General features: G+C 43.2%; 1 protein-coding gene and 1 long non-coding RNA gene across 2 annotated transcripts in view; one reads left to right on the forward strand and one right to left on the reverse strand.

Moving 5' to 3' along the window:
- The window catches only part of LOC118934400 (uncharacterized), a 212,594-nt gene that overhangs the window by 74,902 nt on the left and 118,806 nt on the right, over positions 1–18,886 (forward strand). The window lies entirely within an intron of this gene.
- LOC130681165 (uncharacterized) lies at positions 7,633–12,267 on the reverse strand. Its single transcript, XR_008994212.1, has 3 exons — positions 12,185–12,267; positions 8,007–8,317; positions 7,633–7,924 (listed from the first exon to the last, which is right to left on the reverse strand). It is a non-coding gene; the product is annotated as an uncharacterized LOC130681165 (long non-coding RNA).

The following is an 18,886-nucleotide window of genomic DNA, read 5'->3' on the forward strand; positions in this document are numbered from 1 at the left end:
AGGGTCTGGACTTCTCTCCTAAGCATGGGTTTGGAAATTGCTCACCTAGTTGAAAGATTTAGCTCCCTTCAGAGGTGTGGGACTTTCGGTACTATTAACAATGGGAAGACTTAAGGAGCTGTCAAGTGGGGAATGGAGGAGAGCTGCTCAGGGAAGGGAAAGGAACTGTGAGAATTCCCTGTCTCTGCATTGGAAGTCTGGATTTATCCATGACTGAGACTCCTTGAAAGCTCTGACCCAGTGCAGCATTGCGAAGAATTGATTTCCGAGATGACACGATAAGCTGTGGTTTGCATTTTGTAAAGATGGAGGAGACCTCTAACACTGACCCTGTGTGGGAGATGACTCAGTTATCCGTGCCTTGATACAGTTGCAGATTATTTTGCTTTGAAGTGGATGGATGCCAGCGCCTTCGTCAGAGCTCCTTAATTGAATGTATGGAAATGTCTCAGCCACCGTTTTTAACAATTAGCTGTATCATGGTTGAGGTGAGCTGGGTTCTGAAGGCAGCTGCAGGGCCATTTCATTTACACTAGGTTCTGTGGCATGAGAACTTTGTTACTATAAAACTCAGTGAATTTGCACACTGTATAGAAAGAAGCGTTCTCTGGGAAGGTGGAGAATATTCCCAGAAAGAAAATGGAATCCTTTTGTCTACAGTAAGTATTTCTCATAAAGCGGTGAGAGGTTGAAAATTTGTCTTTGGTTGAATGGGCAAAATAGACTTTAAAAGGAATGCTGCAAATATTAAAGGTGTAACAGAGGTTCGGGATGTATGTTTTTATGAATGTGTTCAAAACCAAGTAAGATACATATATATATATATATATGTATATATATATATATGAGAAATCTAGGTTTTATGAATGATTTTAACACGTGCTTTAATTAATTATGCATTGGTAATTTAAGTTGAGAGGTATAAATTTATCACTAAAGATGGAAATGACACTTGTGAGAAAAAAATCTAAACATGGTCCATTTAAAAGAGTTCTGGTTTCTTTTTACTGTCTTTCACAGTTTGTTTTCCATTCTTGAAGAAAATTGCTGGATTTTAGTTTCGTGTTTTCTTTTTTAAGATTGAAAACACTTCCATTTTAATGATCTATGATAATAGCTGATGAAACTGTGTAAGAAAAAATGTTTTAACAAAACAAGATTTTGTCCTAAAAGGTCAGTAGATTGAGGCTTTCGTTCTCATTAATGGGGATAATTCATAGTGCCGTCTGTTTAATTAATAGTTGTGACTTCAGAGCTACCTGTGGAAAACTCTTGTTCGTCATTGTACGCATAGAAATCTTGATTTGTAAAATTAATTGGATCTGACTCGGTTTATTCCTTTGTTTCTTTATGCGGTTACTAAGAGGGAACAAGTGGATTTTAACTTTGATTTGTATATTTATCTTTCTAAAGGCACTTAATCCTGGAGAATTTATACTAAGAATATTTTACAATAAGCTGTACCATGAAGACTTTGCTCAAAATGCTTAGGTTTGCGGAGTTGAATCTTCCCAGAACTGGATATCTGAGGATCCTTTGAACTTGTTATCACGTTTATAAAGCCAGCTGTTCTTCCAGGTCTTGCTGCACTAGCTGTTGTTCGTCCTATTCACTGAATGCAACTTTCTTTAATCAATAGATGTTTTTGAAACTAGGGGAGAGGAAGATTTTCACACATCAGGCTTTTCGTTGAAATAGGAAGGCTCAGTTGTGCTAAGCCCTGTTTAGAACCCTACAAAGATAGCATAAATCTTGCATAAATCTTATGCTTGCAGTATTGGAGCCTAGATCTCAATATAATTTTATTTTAATCCTGGGAGGGAAATTAAATGTATTAACAGGTCAGCTATATGGTAGCCTGCAAAGGGATTCTCTTCCCTTGATTTTTATAAGGCTTGCACTTTGAAATAAACGAGTTTTATTTAGAAAGAAAGGAGTTTAGCAGCAAATTAGAGCTCCATCTTAACCGTAGCTTTGCTTGCATGACATGTTTGAGTGAATAGCATGAGGGGGGGTCCCAAAGCCTTGGAAATTTTTCAAGTAAAATTTGGTTAAGGATTCTGGTCTTCTTTTCTTTCTCTGGCTTTATGCAGGCTGGTACTAAGTTGTCTGGGGAGATACGAGAGACCCAGTTGCTTTTCATTTTCTGCTTTGACCATGGTCTACTCAAGTTTGGCTACTGGGCGGAGGCTCTCCCTTCCGGTACTTGCAGGGGATGAGCCCCAAATCTCTTCAATGGGAAGCTCTTTAGTCTTCTCATGAAATTTTAGCCTGACTGTTACTATAGAGTTAGGAGCTGGTTCTTTTTGCTACAAAGAAAAAATGTATTCATATGAAACCTTTGAATGCTCTGGCAGTGCCATAATGTAGATAAGCGAGCATGTCGGCCCGCCCGCTAGGAAACCTTCCATGGCCCTGAGATGGCAGTGAGCAAGTAGAAAAATGGCGTCACCAGGAACGCTGTGATAAGAAGTGGACCGCACGGGTCATTTTCCTTCAATCAAGTTTGAAGACTTTAGGAGTAGTGCCTTGCCGATTTACAGTTAATTTTTATTTTGCAGGAAGACAGAAATTTTGAGATTTCCCTGCGGTAAAGACTTGATTAGCACTTTTATCTAAATAGCTTCTGATCGTTGCTTTTAAGAAACTGGTGGCAAAACTGGATAAAAATAAAATTTTGAAAAGATGTTTTACGGAACACTTCTGAAATTCCTTATTTGGTGCTTTCTTCTTCTTTTTTGTTGTTTTCTTTTTTCTTTTGGTATCATTAATCTACCATTAGATGAGGAACATTATGTTTACTAGGCTCCCCCCTTCACCGAGTCTCCCCCACAACCCCCATTACAGTCACTGTCCATCAGCGTAGTAAGGTGCTGTAGAATCACTACTTGTCTTCTCTGTGTTGCACAGCCCTCCCCGTGCCTCCCGCCACATTATACGTGCTAATCATAATGCCCCCTTTCTTTTTCTCCCCTCTTATCCCTCCCTTCCCACCCATGCTCCCCAGTCCCTTTCCCTTTGGTAACTATTAGTCCATTCTTGGGTTCTGTGATTCTGCTGCTGTTTTGGTCCTTCAGTTTCTTTCTTTGTTCTTATACTCCACATATGAGTGAAATCATTTGGTACTTGTCTTTCTCCGCCTGGCTCCATCCATGTTGTTGCAAATGATAGTATTTGTTTTCTTCTTACGGCTGAATAATGTTCCGTTGTGTATATGTACCGCATCTTCTTTATCCATTCATGTACTGATGGACACCTAGGTGCTTCCATTTCTTGTCTATTGTAAATAGTGCTGCGATAAACATGGGGGTGCGTCTTGTCTTTTTCGAACTGGGCTGCTGCATTCTTCGGGTAAATTCCTGGAAGTGCAATTCCTGGGTCAAATGGTATTTCTATTTTGAGCTTTTTGAGGAACCTCCATACTGCTTTCCACAATGTTTGAACTAATTTACATTCCCACCAGCAGTGTAGGAGGGTTCCCCTTTCTCCACAACCTTGCCAACATTTGTTGTTGTTTGTCTTTTGGATGGTGGCCATCCTTACTGGTGTGGCGTGGTATCTCATTGTGGTTTTAGTTTGCATTTCTCTGATGACTAGCGATGTGGAGCATCTTTTCATGTGTCTGTTGGCCATCTGAATTTCTTCTTTGGAGAACTGTCTGTTCAGCTCCTCTGCCCATTTTTTTAATTGAATTATTTGCTTTTAGTTTGTTGAGGTGCGTGAGCTCTTTATATATTTTGGATGTCAACCCTTTATCGGATCTGTCATTTATGAATATATTCTCCCATACCGTAGGATGCCTTTTTGTTCTATTGATGGTGTCCTTTGTTGTACCGAAGCTTTTCAGCTTGATATAGTCCCACTTGTTCATTTTTTCTTCTTCTTTTTAAATGTAGACAACTACTCTTTCCAGATAGATTTTCAGAACACAGGGACAGTATGCTTCTTTTATGGCAAGATGAAACTAGCATTCCTATGACAACAGTGTATCATTTGTCTTTGATTCTGGCTTTTATTCAAGCTCTTTGCAGGCTTTGGCGTTTATATATAAATACTTCATATATAAAATACTTGTCAGCTGCCTTCAGTCACAAAGTTTATTTCTCTTGTGGATCAGGGTATGGCTTATTTGGAAATGAACCATAGTCATAGCGGGTAGTGACAGTGCTAATTTCTTACCTGTTCCCACCTCTCATGGAGTTGGAATTTCTGGTGCTGGTCTTAGAGCTTCTGTCATGCCATTAGCTCGTCGTACAATTAAGTAAAGCAAGGTTTCAAACAACCTTCTCAAGGCCATACAGCTGAAGAGGAGTTGATTTGACCTGAAATCCAGGCCCTGACTCCTAATCTGAGCTGTGCTGTGCCTCTGTCTGTATTTGATTCCATCTCTTTCTCTTTGTGGGCTTGCCGCTGACTGATGGATCTAATGGACTGAACTTTCAGTGAAGTATTGTCATTGCTCTACTCTCCTAAGTCACAGAGATGTTCTTTTTCAGTCTTGCCGGGAATGACTGAGCTATGCTTGGACCTGTGTTGTAGATGACATGAATTTATAAACTTGTCATATATATAGGCACACGTTTAAAAATAAAATATATTCTGCAAGTGGAGTTTGAGGGTCCATTGTGTTGACTAGGTATGACAGGTGAAGGACTCATCTCTTGGGATGGGTATGGGCATTGCACGCGTCTGCCCTGAGCTGGGATGGGGCTGAGCATTCTAGTGTGACCGCCTAGAAGATCAGTCCTTCAGCGCTAGATTTGAGGGGACCCACAGTGCAGGGTTGCCCCTTGTACTGTAGTCTGATGGGCCGGGTGAAAGGGTTTAGCTCCCTGTCAGTTTCGGCAATTTGTATTGAAAAAGTGGTCTTGCTCTCTCCCCTTCTGTTGCTTACATTTGCCGTCCCCGCAAAGCAACATTTCATGTTTCCTGTACCTGTGGTGAGAATGGCGAGCGGAGCATCCTGCAGTATTCATTCCTTCAGCTCTGACAGGGTAAAGTCAGAATGTTTCCAAACTCAATTAAGGTTTTAGAGAGACTGTGAAATCCCAAGTACTGTTAGCGGAGGGGGTATGGCGACAAATTCCATGTGACACAATGGCGAGTTATAAAAGAGAAGTCTCTTGTTTGTTTTAGTGGTCTCCAGACAAATTTTTGAAAAAGTATTTGTGATTAAGAAGACCTGCAGCCAAACGAAATCTCCCTTCTCTGTGACAGCCACGATGACCAGGGCTCCTGCAATCCCATCAGCATAAGCAGTGCTGCATAGCGGGAGGAGCTGGCATTTTCAACTGCGGTGTGAGTGACTGACACCGGGTACCAGCAGGAGAATTAATTGGGCACGTGCTTCCCGAACATTGTCTTGACTCGCAGCGCTCCTTGTGCTCGCTAAGGAGACCTCTGAGGCTTAATCCTGAGCGCTGTAGAAACCAATCTCGCAAAAAGCCGCTTAGCTCCCACCCAACTGGTTCAGACATGTACCCTCTGCTGTCTACCCTCATAGCCCCCAAATTTAGCTTTTCTCCTCTTTCCACAGAGGACAGATGCTAGATCTGACAAAGCAGGGGAAGCTGGCCAGCATACCTCCTACCTTAGTGTGGAATCCTGTCCTTGCATGGGTCCTGTGGAACGGCCTGGCACATGGTTTCTGCAGCTACACCCACCTTATCTTGTGGCTCCTGTGGTTCTACCTTTTACAGAAAACTCAAGGGCTGAGTCGGACATGCTCCATGCCATTTCCAACTTGAGGCCTTCACTTGATGAGGCCAGGAGGAAGGGCAAACCAGTACACATGCTAGAAGTGGGTGTACTTCCTGCTGTCTGCAGCTGCAGGGGTCTCTAGGCAGCCCCACTGCAGAGTGTGAGTCCCCAGGGCTGTGTCCCTTCCCTGGGTAGCTCAGTAAGCCAAACTCAGACCCGGCTCCCTCTCCTCCCCCACTGCTGGTCAGCAGCCCCTGCACCCACTCCTGAAGTCGAGTGGAAACGGGGAGGAGAAACTCTTCTATCTTCTGGTCTCCAGGACAAAAACTTTCTGTCTGTTCCACTCTTGATAGCAACCAGCCCCCGGCCCCCGGCCACAACCCCCAGCAAGTGAGAGTGTAAAGAATGGAAGAAGTAAGCAGGAAGAAGTCTGGACAAGTAAACAGTGGCTGCTGACAGAGAAATGAGAAGGGAGAATTTAGCTATTTAGCTTTTGAGGTGTTTTAGCTTTTCTCCAGGGGCCAGATGTCTAACACCCCAGGACCAGGGGGAATCTCTAGCTCAGCAGAAATAGGCTGTGTCGAGCCAGAGAAGGTAGGCACTGTCTCAGTAGATTGTCAGCCAGGCAGCACAGTTTTCTTTAACATTCAACTTCACACCTTAAATAGGTTGGCACTGCTGGTCATGGCCTTGAGGTGTTCTACAAAGTCGACCACAGAAACCTAGACACACCCAGACCCTTATAAACTCAGGGGCAAGAGGTTTGAACAAACAAACAGGGTGACTTGCCCTCACCCGAGATAATCTTTCTACCCTGTCCCAGGCAGGGGGAAACAGGCACACACTAGCAAAGCCTTGTCCTCTAGGAGACCCCAGTATCGGTGGACAGACCTGGACAGAGGGACAGCTGGGGGACAGAAGCTATAACCAGAGTTATCCGGGTGCTTGCAATGGGCAGAAGTGGAAACAGGGTGGAGGGAGGGAAGCCCAGGGCCTGGCTCCAAAGCTGGCCTGAATGTCACGGTGATGTTTCCTACCCTCTGCCTGCCCCTCCCCTTTCAGGGCATCTCCAGATCCTGTGGGTTCAGGCTCCAGACATCTCCCAGGTGTGTCTCCTCTCTGTGCCCTTCCTTTCCTCGGTGCAGGTCACTTCACTACCCTGTTCAACTCCCTCCCATGTGTTCGCATCCCCCTTAATCCACACTCTTTACCACGGCAAACTTCACCAAGGCGTGTTACGGTGCAGCTATGCCTACTTGTCCAATCACGTCTTTCAATCTTTATCGTTCTTCATCTCACCACACTGGCTTTTCTGCTGGTCCTAGAACAGGCCAGCCTCATTCCTACCTCAGGATCTTTCACTCGCCATTTCCCCCTCCAGGAATACTCACCCTGAGGTCTTCACGTGAGACTCCCTCCCTCACATCACCATTTAAATGTCACCTCCTCAAAGAAGCCTTCCCTGACTACTTGTGTGAACTAGCACCCCCTTATCTCCCCATCATCTTATCCTATTTTAATTTTCTTTATAGCAATTATAATTACTTGAAATCATACCATTTTCTTTTTTCTCTGTTCCTTTAGTTTTGGGTGCCTGGAGGAGAGGGGCTTCAATCATCTTATTCACCAGTAAAATCCAAGCATCTAGCACAGAGGCTGGTATTGAACAGGTGCTCAGTGTTGAATAAATGGATAGACAGAACACCATCTACTCAATCCTGCCTCTCCTCTCCTTACCTGCATGTGCGTGTGCATGCGCGCGCGCGCACACACACACACACACACACACACACACACACACACACACACAGGGAGGGAAATACTCATCAGGCTCTGCATTTCTTACAGAACCTGCCTGTGACCTGCCCCAAGTTGTACAGGTGTCATTGTGGGAAGCACATCTCTGAAGCTGCCCTCAAAGGTGTTTTTTGGAGGCTAAGGTCTTAAAGGATCGGGTATGCCATGTGGGAATACACTTTAATGGAACAGGGAGGTTTGGGGCCTGGCCTTGGACAAGCTGGATTTAAAGTCAAACACTGTAACAGAAAACCATTTTATTTACGCTACGAGGCCATACTGGGGTCAGGAAGGGCTGGGAATAAAGAAGCCTGTGGGCCTCCGTTGGAGGTGCTGCTCAACTCTTTCCATTTTGTTCCTTCTCTGGGAGCAGCTCTTCTGGGTCTCTTGAGGAAGGCTCATTCAGGGCAGCTCCGGTTCCAGTCTCCTGTGGTGGGCAATGGCAGGGCTGGGTCAGTGCAGGGAGAGGCGTTAGCTATTTTAGGCACTTAAACCCTTGCCCTCCTTACACAAGTGGCATGGCCAGCAAGCTTCTGTGGGGTCAGCCTCTTGCCACGATGTTGCAGCCGCCGAAGTTTGGGCGGGGGGCAGCCTAGCTCTTGGTCTGACGCTGAAGTTGCATGTCTCTTGGGAGCCCGCCTGGGGACTGGCTTCTCTGCTTCCACCTTTTCTGGGGTGGCCACAGGTGCATCCCCATAAGACCGGTAGCCACCAACCAGGCAGTATGTCTCCCCATGCCAGGTCACCTGGGTTTCACCACGCCCTTGGTAGAGGAGGTGACAGTAGCCCGGTGTAGGAGAAGGGGAAGCCGCTGCTGCTCCTGCAAAGAAAACCAGAACCGATCAGGCCCTCCTCCTGTCCACAGTGTCCTACCAGGACCTTCCCTCTGTCGTGTCTGGGAATGGGGAACAGATTTCCTGGTCTCCTGCTGAAGCCATTTGATCTGCTTGGCATCTAAAACCCAGCCTTGGCCCATCACCTCTATGAATCCCCTAGAGAAGCGAAGTTGGCTGCAGAAGCAATTCTGTGGAGCGTGTGGCAGCAGGAGACCAGGAAATCTGTTCCCCATTCCCAGAATAAAACACAACCTGAAAATGATGGCGATCAGGATCCCCCCCATCTCTCCCTTCCACCACAGAGGAAACATTTGTTAAAGTCTGTCACTTCTGAGGCGGCTTTAATGGAAATACCTTTCAAGTTTTGGAAAAAAGAATCTAACAAAAATCAGTTAAGAACTCCTCTCCCCTTGAGCCCCATTTGTATTGCCTTTTTCAACCACGCTGAAGTCCAGCCCTCTGATACTTTCATGTAGATTTGAAAAAGGCCAACTGCCAAAGCAGAGTGACCAGGAGGCTCAGGCCAGAATGTGGGTGCCTAGTCTAGGCTCACATCAGCACCATCTCCTGGGACGTCTTTTCCTCAGCCGTTAGGTCTCAGTGTCCCTTTATCACTCCCCTTGGCTCTTCTGCTCTTCCCGTGGATATGACACCCTTTTCCCCGCTACTCAGCGGCTCAGTCTGGGATGTGTCTGATGGGACCCATGTGGACAGTATGATGAAGGTGCCCAGGTTTGAAGGTGAGGTTATCCGACCACCGTGAAAGGATACGTGGGCTCAGCGGCAGCCCAGGTGAAAAACATCATCCACACTGTACAGACATGTTACTAAAAGACTATTTTAGTTCTACTCAGAGGGGGAGGAAATGAGGAACAGCTCTTCCTCAGACTGCTGCGTTTACACAGAAATGCACATGACTTGCTAAATGGCCAATCAGGAAAAGGTCCAGAAGGAAGTATTTGTAGCCCAAAGGTGGGGGGAAGGCTACATTGATAAAGATTAGAAACTTTCTGAACGCTTGCCCAGGGATGACACTTCACTTGCCCTCGGCGGTGAGCAGGAGCACCGGTATGAGTTAACAGCTGGGGAAGTTCTGAGGTGTTGCGGGCAGGCCCGAAAGGAACATGTGGCAGCCAGGTGAGGCTGTGTGACTCTTGTACAGATGTCCCGCCTAGGCCTACCTGCTGCGCAGCCCTCCCAGGGCACAGAGGATAAGCCACACCGAATATGGTTGATCCAGTCAGACATTCTCAGGCAGCCAGACCGCTCTCTGGTCACCAACTGGTAGGAGAGCTTCTCCAAGAACACTGTTTGCGTACTCATGCTGCCATGGCAACAGTGCGGCCTATCAGGTCATCGATATCCAGTGAGGTCACGTACGGAATCTTGGGACTTGAGGGGCAGGCTTCAGGCTCTCTTGTGGAGGAGAGCAGGGTGGAGGCAGAGGGGCACCCTACGTGACCCTCACATCTAGCCCTCCCTGTCCACATGCCCTAGTCAAGTAGCCACTTCCTGTGGAATGTACCTGTGGGCTGGCACGGGAGGGCAAGACACCCACATTCTGAGATTGGCTCGAAAGGCAAGATCAGCCTAAGAGATAGCCAGGGTGTGTGGCACTGACCCTAAGGATGCCACCGTTGGAAAGGCAGAGCTTTGTGTGGGCTAGGGAATCAGGGAAGGCTCCTCGGCAGTGGGCCTGAAGGGCGAGTGGAATTGGGACCTATGGAGAGGAGAGGGAAGGCGCTCGCTCCAGTTGGGAAAAATAAAAGCAAAGACAAGTTCTTCTTAAGCGTGCCCTGCCCCAAATGTTAATCAGAGAAGCTTTGTGATTTTACAAGTAAGAATTAAAAAAACCAAGAGTTGAAGGGGCCTAGATTACACCTTGAACTTAATGACTGACGAAAATAGCCTGCATTTGTAGATTTTTCATGGTGGGCAGGCCCTTAGAAGTCACCTGAGCCAAACTCCTTACCTCACTGGTGGCAAAACTGGGACCCAGAGAAAGGGGAAGCCCCAGTCCCAGGGTCAGAGGGCTGATGTGGGGCAGAGCCGGGCTGGGGCCCATAGTTCTTCCATCCCAGACCTGGCTTCTGCTTGATTGGACAATGGAGAACTTGTCAGAAGATTCCCTATACTTTTCTGTGGTGCCAGGTTGCCTCTTTTTGCTCGTTGAAAATGAAATAACACAAGTGGTATTTTGTGTATCAGGAGAGCTGACACTGCACATTCCTACCACAAACCCTGAGTCATCCAGGCCAGTGCTAGTACTGAATCACCCAGGTATTTAATTTCTCTTCTGTCACGGGTAATTTATTGTAGTTCTTTGTGTTCTCCAGAAGTCTACGCTCTGAGTGAATAATGATTCGGTGTAGCTCTCTTTCACTTAGTCTCACAGGATTGTAAAGAATTACCCAACAACACATTTCTTTCTGTCCTTTTCCTCCCCTTCCTAGATAGAGGTGCCTGAAACAATAGGAGCTGTTAAGGTGTAATTTGCTTTTTGGTGGTAGTTGTAACTGAAAGCGGACAGATACAGTAAAAAGTGAAATGATACTGTCATCTATCCACGGTTTACATATTCAAAAGAAGAGAAGAGAGCAAGAACCAACCTCAACTTTTGACGCCTCCAGGGAGGCTTTACTCATTAATCATGAAAGTTACCACTGAACACCGTTCCTGTGAGTAACTGGGGGGGAAATCCCAGGACAAAATACCTTTGAAACCGAAATCAGTCAGAGGGAGAAATAAAGTGGGACAAGCCCACTTTACTGCTTTCAAGCAGTCATCCATTTCTGCTCTCCCGTGTCTCTCGTGACCTGGCTGCAGAAGAAGGGACCCCACCCAACCTCTCTGGTCCAGATAGGCCCTCGCTCGCCCTTGCAATTACATATCGATAGGGAGATAGACTACTTCTCTCCACCCTTTGGAAACACCGATTGATATGGAGATGCTCTAAGGCCAGGCAAGAGATTCTGCAAATATTGCAATTTTACCCACAGTCTGTTTTAATCCTATTAAGTCTAATTAATAAGATTTGGAAGGCAAGATTTACCCTTTAAATTAAATGCTGAGTTTCTTTTGAATGATATCATTGTGGAAACTTAGATTTCTAATAAAAACCGTATTTGATAGTAGGGAATATAATATATATTTAAAAATTGTAATTGTCTTCCGGAAGTTCTTACTGAATGATACAGAGTTGTGATTAAATAAGTTGTAATTTAGTATCAGCTGTTTACTAGAAGAATTTTTTGAAACTGAGATTTTTATAATTAAAAGTGACAAAATGTTGCCAAATTGGCATCTTTGGAAAAAAGCTAAAATAGCATTTTACAAAGATATAAGTCAGTAGAGTTTGTAGAATACTCTGTGTATTATCGTGGGGAAAATCGAAGTTCCTATGTCCAGGATCCTCACCTTCACCTCAACTACTTAAGGATGTAACTGGCCCACTGCTAGGCTACTGCTTCCACACCCACAGGCGATAAGCTATTATTGACTGAGTCACCGTACAAAGAGCTCGGCCCAGTGCTCTGGGTGGAGGCAGGGACGGAGGAGGATGACAGACCTGCCAGTATGAGTATGTTGGATGCAGACTTAGTTCTAGTGCTCCACCTATCTCCTACCTGTTTCCGGCCAAACCAGCCGTGTAATAAACCCTTTTACCCCCGAGAATGTTCCATTGTCATTCCTTGGTCTCAACTGAATCCATGGTGAACTTGCCCCAGGGCCGAAACCCATTGGCCAGACAGTTATCAACCCCTTGAGGTTGGTAGGGATTATCATCTTTGTATGGATGAGGAAATTGAGAGGAGAGATTTGGATTTTAACCTCAGGGTAAATCTACTCACCTTCAGCTAGTAAAAGTGAACATTCTAGCTTTGAACCAGGTATGTGGCTTCAAAGTCCAGTCTTCTCCTGTTCAGCCATTCTGTTTAAAAATTAAAAAAAAATTATTTTACTATCGCCTCAAAACTTTTTAAATAGAAAAAGGTATAACATTTTTATTTGTTCATTTTGAAGAAAAACGGTATAAATAGCACCAGTTATTCCTCTGATGTACATAAAATTCCTCCCTTTGGCAGCATCCGAACAGATACAGCAGTGATTTTGTTGGTCACGTAAGTTCTTTCATTGTTATTCACTGTTCAGACACCAGTGCACTCCTGTGTTCGCCTTTTCATCTGTCTTTTTTATTAGCCAGACGGATCTGAAACATTTCAACTCGGAGCAATTTAATTGGCAAAAGTTCTGAGACAGGAAATATGAATTAATTATTAGTTACTTTTGTTCTAAAGCATAAAGATCTCCAACTTGGTTCTGCCTCTTTAAATACCGAAATGGCGATTATATATTAATAAGACCCTTATTAAGTAGCCAAATTCTCGATGCTATGTAGCCAACTTAATATGTGTATAAAAATACATTGTGAAATTGGTGTATATCACGTGCCCTTCAGTTTTGGGCAGTATAGATGTTGGTTTCGCACCCAACAGATTGCCATTGTAGGGTGTGTGGTTTTTGTTTTTGAAGATGAAGGGTCGTTCTCGGTTTTTCTTTTGCAGTCTGCACTGTAATGATGGTCTACTTACCTGACTGGCCTGATTTTAATCATCTGGTGCCTGGTTCTTAGTGCAGTTTCATCTTTGCTTTTTCACAAGCTTGCCATATTGCACACTTGTTTGCTGCATTGAATTTCTTTTAGTGACTGTGAAAAACACGTTAGTATTTTAACGTAGTCTCCAGGTTTCAGGTTATACCTCAAAACACAGAGGAAAAAATCCCTTTCTGAGGAGGTCTTTTAAAAATCATTACGGTAGAATGGGAATATTCATTATTTATACATCATGTATTTTTCCCTAAATGTTGTACAAAAAAGTGACAGTTGAGCTGAGCATGTGTTAATCAAATGTCTGCATTTTCCTGTGTCACTGACAGTTTCATTGTCCGTATAGTCCTGAAATGCAAATACCGTCCGTTCTGTACAAAGCTATTATTAATCTGAATAGTTATTTAAACAGTATTGAAGTCTTTTAACTACTGAGAGGCCAGACATTTAAGATGGTGAATTTACTGTTCCGTTTGAAGGATAGTGCTGTTGTTGAGGGCACGGCGATCTGAGATGCTGATGTATGTTGCAGCCACACATTCTGTCTAAGGCTAAAATGGCAGAACCTGCCTGCTGCTGTATAACATCTTTTAACTACCATTTATTTTAGCATCATGGCACCTGCAAATTCCTGCTGCTCAGTTAAGGGACCAGCTTCACACGTAACGTAACTGGTGTTACAATCCGTGGCCACAGCACTGCATCCCAATGCAGCAAATGCATTTTCCACGTTAACCAGACATGACAGCTGAAGTGATCATTAACCATGCAAGACGTCGGAAGTCATCAAAAATTCACATCAGAGTAATTGTAGTGGCTCAGGTTGGGGGAAAAAAGTATCAGAGCATTCCTTGCCTACACGTTGTCTCTCCCCCTCTTAAATCTTAACTTGGCGCAGTCCGTTAACAATAAAATACCTTCTCTAACCTAGGAACTGTTACTCCCATCAGTTTGTGCTTTCAAACTGATGGCTGACTTCTCTGAGTTTTCCTAGAGCAGCCGGTGTGATGATGCTGTGCCCTAGGGGCTGCTCGCACCCTTTTTGAAGGGGATCCTGCAATCTTATTGTCTAATTGGACTCTTTAGTGCTTCGCTCATATCCACGTTTGCAGGGTGTTCCCTTTTGCATTTTCTTCTTTCTTTCTCCTCTTTCTCCTCCCTCCCTCCCTGATCCTTCCCACCTCTCCATTCTGGCTGTTTGGAGTGGGAAAACTTGAGCCCTGGTTCCAACAGAGCTCATCCCACATAGAAGGTGTGGAAGATCTGCAGTGACCAGCAGCTTCGACTGGTCTGTAACTCCTTAAATTTGAGAGCTGCACGTAGGATTTCCTGTGTTTTGTAGTGTAATTAAGTTAAGTGCACCTTAATAAATAGAGTGACAGCATGTTGTTGGAGTACCTCTGAAAGACAAGGTCTTGGTTTGTTTAAAAATTTGGTATCAATTCAGAAGCATTTAACTCAGTGATAGAAAAAGTACACAATTCTCCTGAGAATTGTTCAGATTTGTGCCTTGTCATTCTAATATTTTTCTTTGAAAAAAAATGTGCTGTGTGGGGCCGAGAGGTATTTGCTTAAAGATTTAAATAGTTGTTTAGGATTTTTGCAGGCTTCCTCTTTAAGCAGTAAGTCGTGTGGACTTTGGGATTGTTTAAAAAGATGCATGTGAAGTGCAGAATTCTTAATGAGGAGAAATATTAAAACTTTTTTTTTTCTTTGCTGAAACTAGATACTTCTTTGGGATTGTAGGTGATTGTGTGTGTGTGAGAGAGTGTAAGATGCCTTGTCAAGGAATTCAGTCATTTATATTTTGTTCTAGGGAAAAAGTGCTGTTTCAGAGGTATTTGGAATCATCTGACAGGAAATGCTTTGGCGTAAGGCTTTAAATGAAAAGAATGAAATAGTAACACCAGAGATGTGGATTCTTAAGTATTATCAAATGTAGGGAATTTAAACTAAGATGGTTAAATTCATCGTCGAAAGAGTATGATATGATTCCTTTAAGTATATTTCAAATTTTTGATGCAGAGAATGTGAATTGTGTAAGTGAAGCGAAAACTTCCTAAGTCAATAAGCATTGTCTAGAGGGTAGTATGATTACAAAATGTTGCGTGTAACACTTTTAATACTTTGATTAATATCAGAGATAAAATGCTTTCGATTGAGAGTTAAAAAGCACCTTGCTTGTTGTCTTCTCTTAAAAACAGCAACAAAAGACAATGAATGATCTTTGGCTTTTTATCCCAAGGAATGTATTTGTATCATGGGACCTGTAGGGTCTGGACTTCTCTCCTAAGCATGGGTTTGGAAATTGCTCACCTAGTTGAAAGATTTAGCTCCCTTCAGAGGTGTGGGACTTTCGGTACTATTAACAATGGGAAGACTTAAGGAGCTGTCAAGTGGGGAATGGAGGAGAGCTGCTCAGGGAAGGGAAAGGAACTGTGAGAATTCCCTGTCTCTGCATTGGAAGTCTGGATTTATCCATGACTGAGACTCCTTGAAAGCTCTGACCCAGTGCAGCATTGCGAAGAATTGATTTCCGAGATGACACGATAAGCTGTGGTTTGCATTTTGTAAAGATGGAGGAGACCTCTAACACTGACCCTGTGTGGGAGATGACTCAGTTATCCGTGCCTTGATACAGTTGCAGATTATTTTGCTTTGAAGTGGATGGATGCCAGCGCCTTCGTCAGAGCTCCTTAATTGAATGTATGGAAATGTCTCAGCCACCGTTTTTAACAATTAGCTGTATCATGGTTGAGGTGAGCTGGGTTCTGAAGGCAGCTGCAGGGCCATTTCATTTACACTAGGTTCTGTGGCATGAGAACTTTGTTACTATAAAACTCAGTGAATTTGCACACTGTATAGAAGCGTTCTCTGGGAAGGTGGAGAATATTCCCAGAAAGAAAATGGAATCCTTTTGTCTACAGTAAGTATTTCTCATAAAGCGGTGAGAGGTTGAAAATTTGTCTTTGGTTGAATGGGCAAAATAGACTTTAAAAGGAATGCTGCAAATATTAAAGGTGTAACAGAGGTTCGGGATGTATGTTTTTATGAATGTGTTCAAAACCAAGTAAGATACATATATATATATATATGTATATATATATATATGAGAAATCTAGGTTTTATGAATGATTTTAACACGTGCTTTAATTAATTATGCATTGGTAATTTAAGTTGAGAGGTATAAATTTATCACTAAAGATGGAAATGACACTTGTGAGAAAAAAATCTAAACATGGTCCATTTAAAAGAGTTCTGGTTTCTTTTTACTGTCTTTCACAGTTTGTTTTCCATTCTTGAAGAAAATTGCTGGATTTTAGTTTCGTGTTTTCTTTTTTAAGATTGAAAACACTTCCATTTTAATGATCTATGATAATAGCTGATGAAACTGTGTAAGAAAAAATGTTTTAACAAAACAAGATTTTGTCCTAAAAGGTCAGTAGATTGAGGCTTTCGTTCTCATTAATGGGGATAATTCATAGTGCCGTCTGTTTAATTAATAGTTGTGACTTCAGAGCTACCTGTGGAAAACTCTTGTTCGTCATTGTACGCATAGAAATCTTGATTTGTAAAATTAATTGGATCTGACTCGGTTTATTCCTTTGTTTCTTTATGCGGTTACTAAGAGGGAACAAGTGGATTTTAACTTTGATTTGTATATTTATCTTTCTAAAGGCACTTAATCCTGGAGAATTTATACTAAGAATATTTTACAATAAGCTGTACCATGAAGACTTTGCTCAAAATGCTTAGGTTTGCGGAGTTGAATCTTCCCAGAACTGGATATCTGAGGATCCTTTGAACTTGTTATCACGTTTATAAAGCCAGCTGTTCTTCCAGGTCTTGCTGCACTAGCTGTTGTTCGTCCTATTCACTGAATGCAACTTTCTTTAATCAATAGATGTTTTTGAAACTAGGGGAGAGGAAGATTTTCACACATCAGGCTTTTCGTTGAAATAGGAAGGCTCAGTTGTGCTAAGCCCTGTTTAGAACCCTACAAAGATAGCATAAATCTTGCATAAATCTTATGCTTGCAGTATTGGAGCCTAGATCTCAATATAATTTTATTTTAATCCTGGGAGGGAAATTAAATGTATTAACAGGTCAGCTATATGGTAGCCTGCAAAGGGATTCTCTTCCCTTGATTTTTATAAGGCTTGCACTTTGAAATAAACGAGTTTTATTTAGAAAGAAAGGAGTTTAGCAGCAAATTAGAGCTCCATCTTAACCGTAGCTTTGCTTGCATGACATGTTTGAGTGAATAGCATGAGGGGGGGTCCCAAAGCCTTGGAAATTTTTCAAGTAAAATTTGGTTAAGGATTCTGGTCTTCTTTTCTTTCTCTGGCTTTATGCAGGCTGGTACTAAGTTGTCTGGGGAGATACGAGAGACCCAGTTGCTTTTCATTTTCTGCTTTGACCATGGTCTACTCAAGTTTGGCTACTGGGCGGAGGCTCTCCCTTCCGGTACTTGCAGGGGATGAGCCCCAAATCTCTTCAATGGGAAGCTCTTTAGTCTTCTCATGAAATTTTAGCCTGACTGTTACTATAGAGTTAGGAGCTGGTTCTTTTTGCTACAAAGAAAAAATGTATTCATATGAAACCTTTGAATGCTCTGGCAGTGCCATAATGTAGATAAGCGAGCATGTCGGCCCGCCCGCTAGGAAACCTTCCATGGCCCTGAGATGGCAGTGAGCAAGTAGAAAAATGGCGTCACCAGGAACGCTGTGATAAGAAGTGGACCGCACGGGTCATTTTCCTTCAATCAAGTTTGAAGACTTTAGGAGTAGTGCCTTGCCGATTTACAGTTAATTTTTATTTTGCAGGAAGACAGAAATTTTGAGATTTCCCTGCGGTAAAGACTTGATTAGCACTTTTATCTAAATAGCTTCTGATCGTTGCTTTTAAGAAACTGGTGGCAAAACTGGATAAAAATAAAATTTTGAAAAGATGTTTTACGGAACACTTCTGAAATTCCTTATTTGGTGCTTTCTTCTTCTTTTTTGTTGTTTTCTTTTTTCTTTTGGTATCATTAATCTACCATTAGATGAGGAACATTATGTTTACTAGGCTCCCCCCTTCACCGAGTCTCCCCCACAACCCCCATTACAGTCACTGTCCATCAGCGTAGTAAGGTGCTGTAGAATCACTACTTGTCTTCTCTGTGTTGCACAGCCCTCCCCGTGCCTCCCGCCACATTATACGTGCTAATCATAATGCCCCCTTTCTTTTTCTCCCCTCTTATCCCTCCCTTCCCACCCATGCTCCCCAGTCCCTTTCCCTTTGGTAACTATTAGTCCATTCTTGGGTTCTGTGATTCTGCTGCTGTTTTGGTCCTTCAGTTTCTTTCTTTGTTCTTATACTCCACATATGAGTGAAATCATTTGGTACTTGTCTTTCTCCGCCTGGCTCCATCCATGTTGTTGCAAATGATAGTATTTGTTTTCTTCTTACGGCTGAATAATGTTCCGTTGTGTATATGTACCGCATCTTCTTTATCCATTCATGTACTGATGGACACCTAGGTGCTTCCATTTCTTGTCTATTGTAAATAGTGCTGCGATAAACATGGGGGTGCGTCTTGTCTTTTTCGAACTGGGCTGCTGCATTCTTCGGGTAAATTCCTGGAAGTGCAATTCCTGGGTCAAATGGTATTTCTATTTTGAGCTTTTTGAGGAACCTCCATACTGCTTTCCACAATGTTTGAACTAATTTACATTCCCACCAGCAGTGTAGGAGGGTTCCCCTTTCTCCACAACCTTGCCAACATTTGTTGTTGTTTGTCTTTTGGATGGTGGCCATCCTTACTGGTGTGGCGTGGTATCTCATTGTGGTTTTAGTTTGCATTTCTCTGATGACTAGCGATGTGGAGCATCTTTTCATGTGTCTGTTGGCCATCTGAATTTCTTCTTTGGAGAACTGTCTGTTCAGCTCCTCTGCCCAT

The sequence above is a fragment of the Manis pentadactyla genome, chromosome 15, assembly GCF_030020395.1.
Source record: "Manis pentadactyla isolate mManPen7 chromosome 15, mManPen7.hap1, whole genome shotgun sequence".
In the NCBI taxonomy this organism is placed as follows: Eukaryota; Metazoa; Chordata; class Mammalia; order Pholidota; family Manidae; genus Manis; species Manis pentadactyla.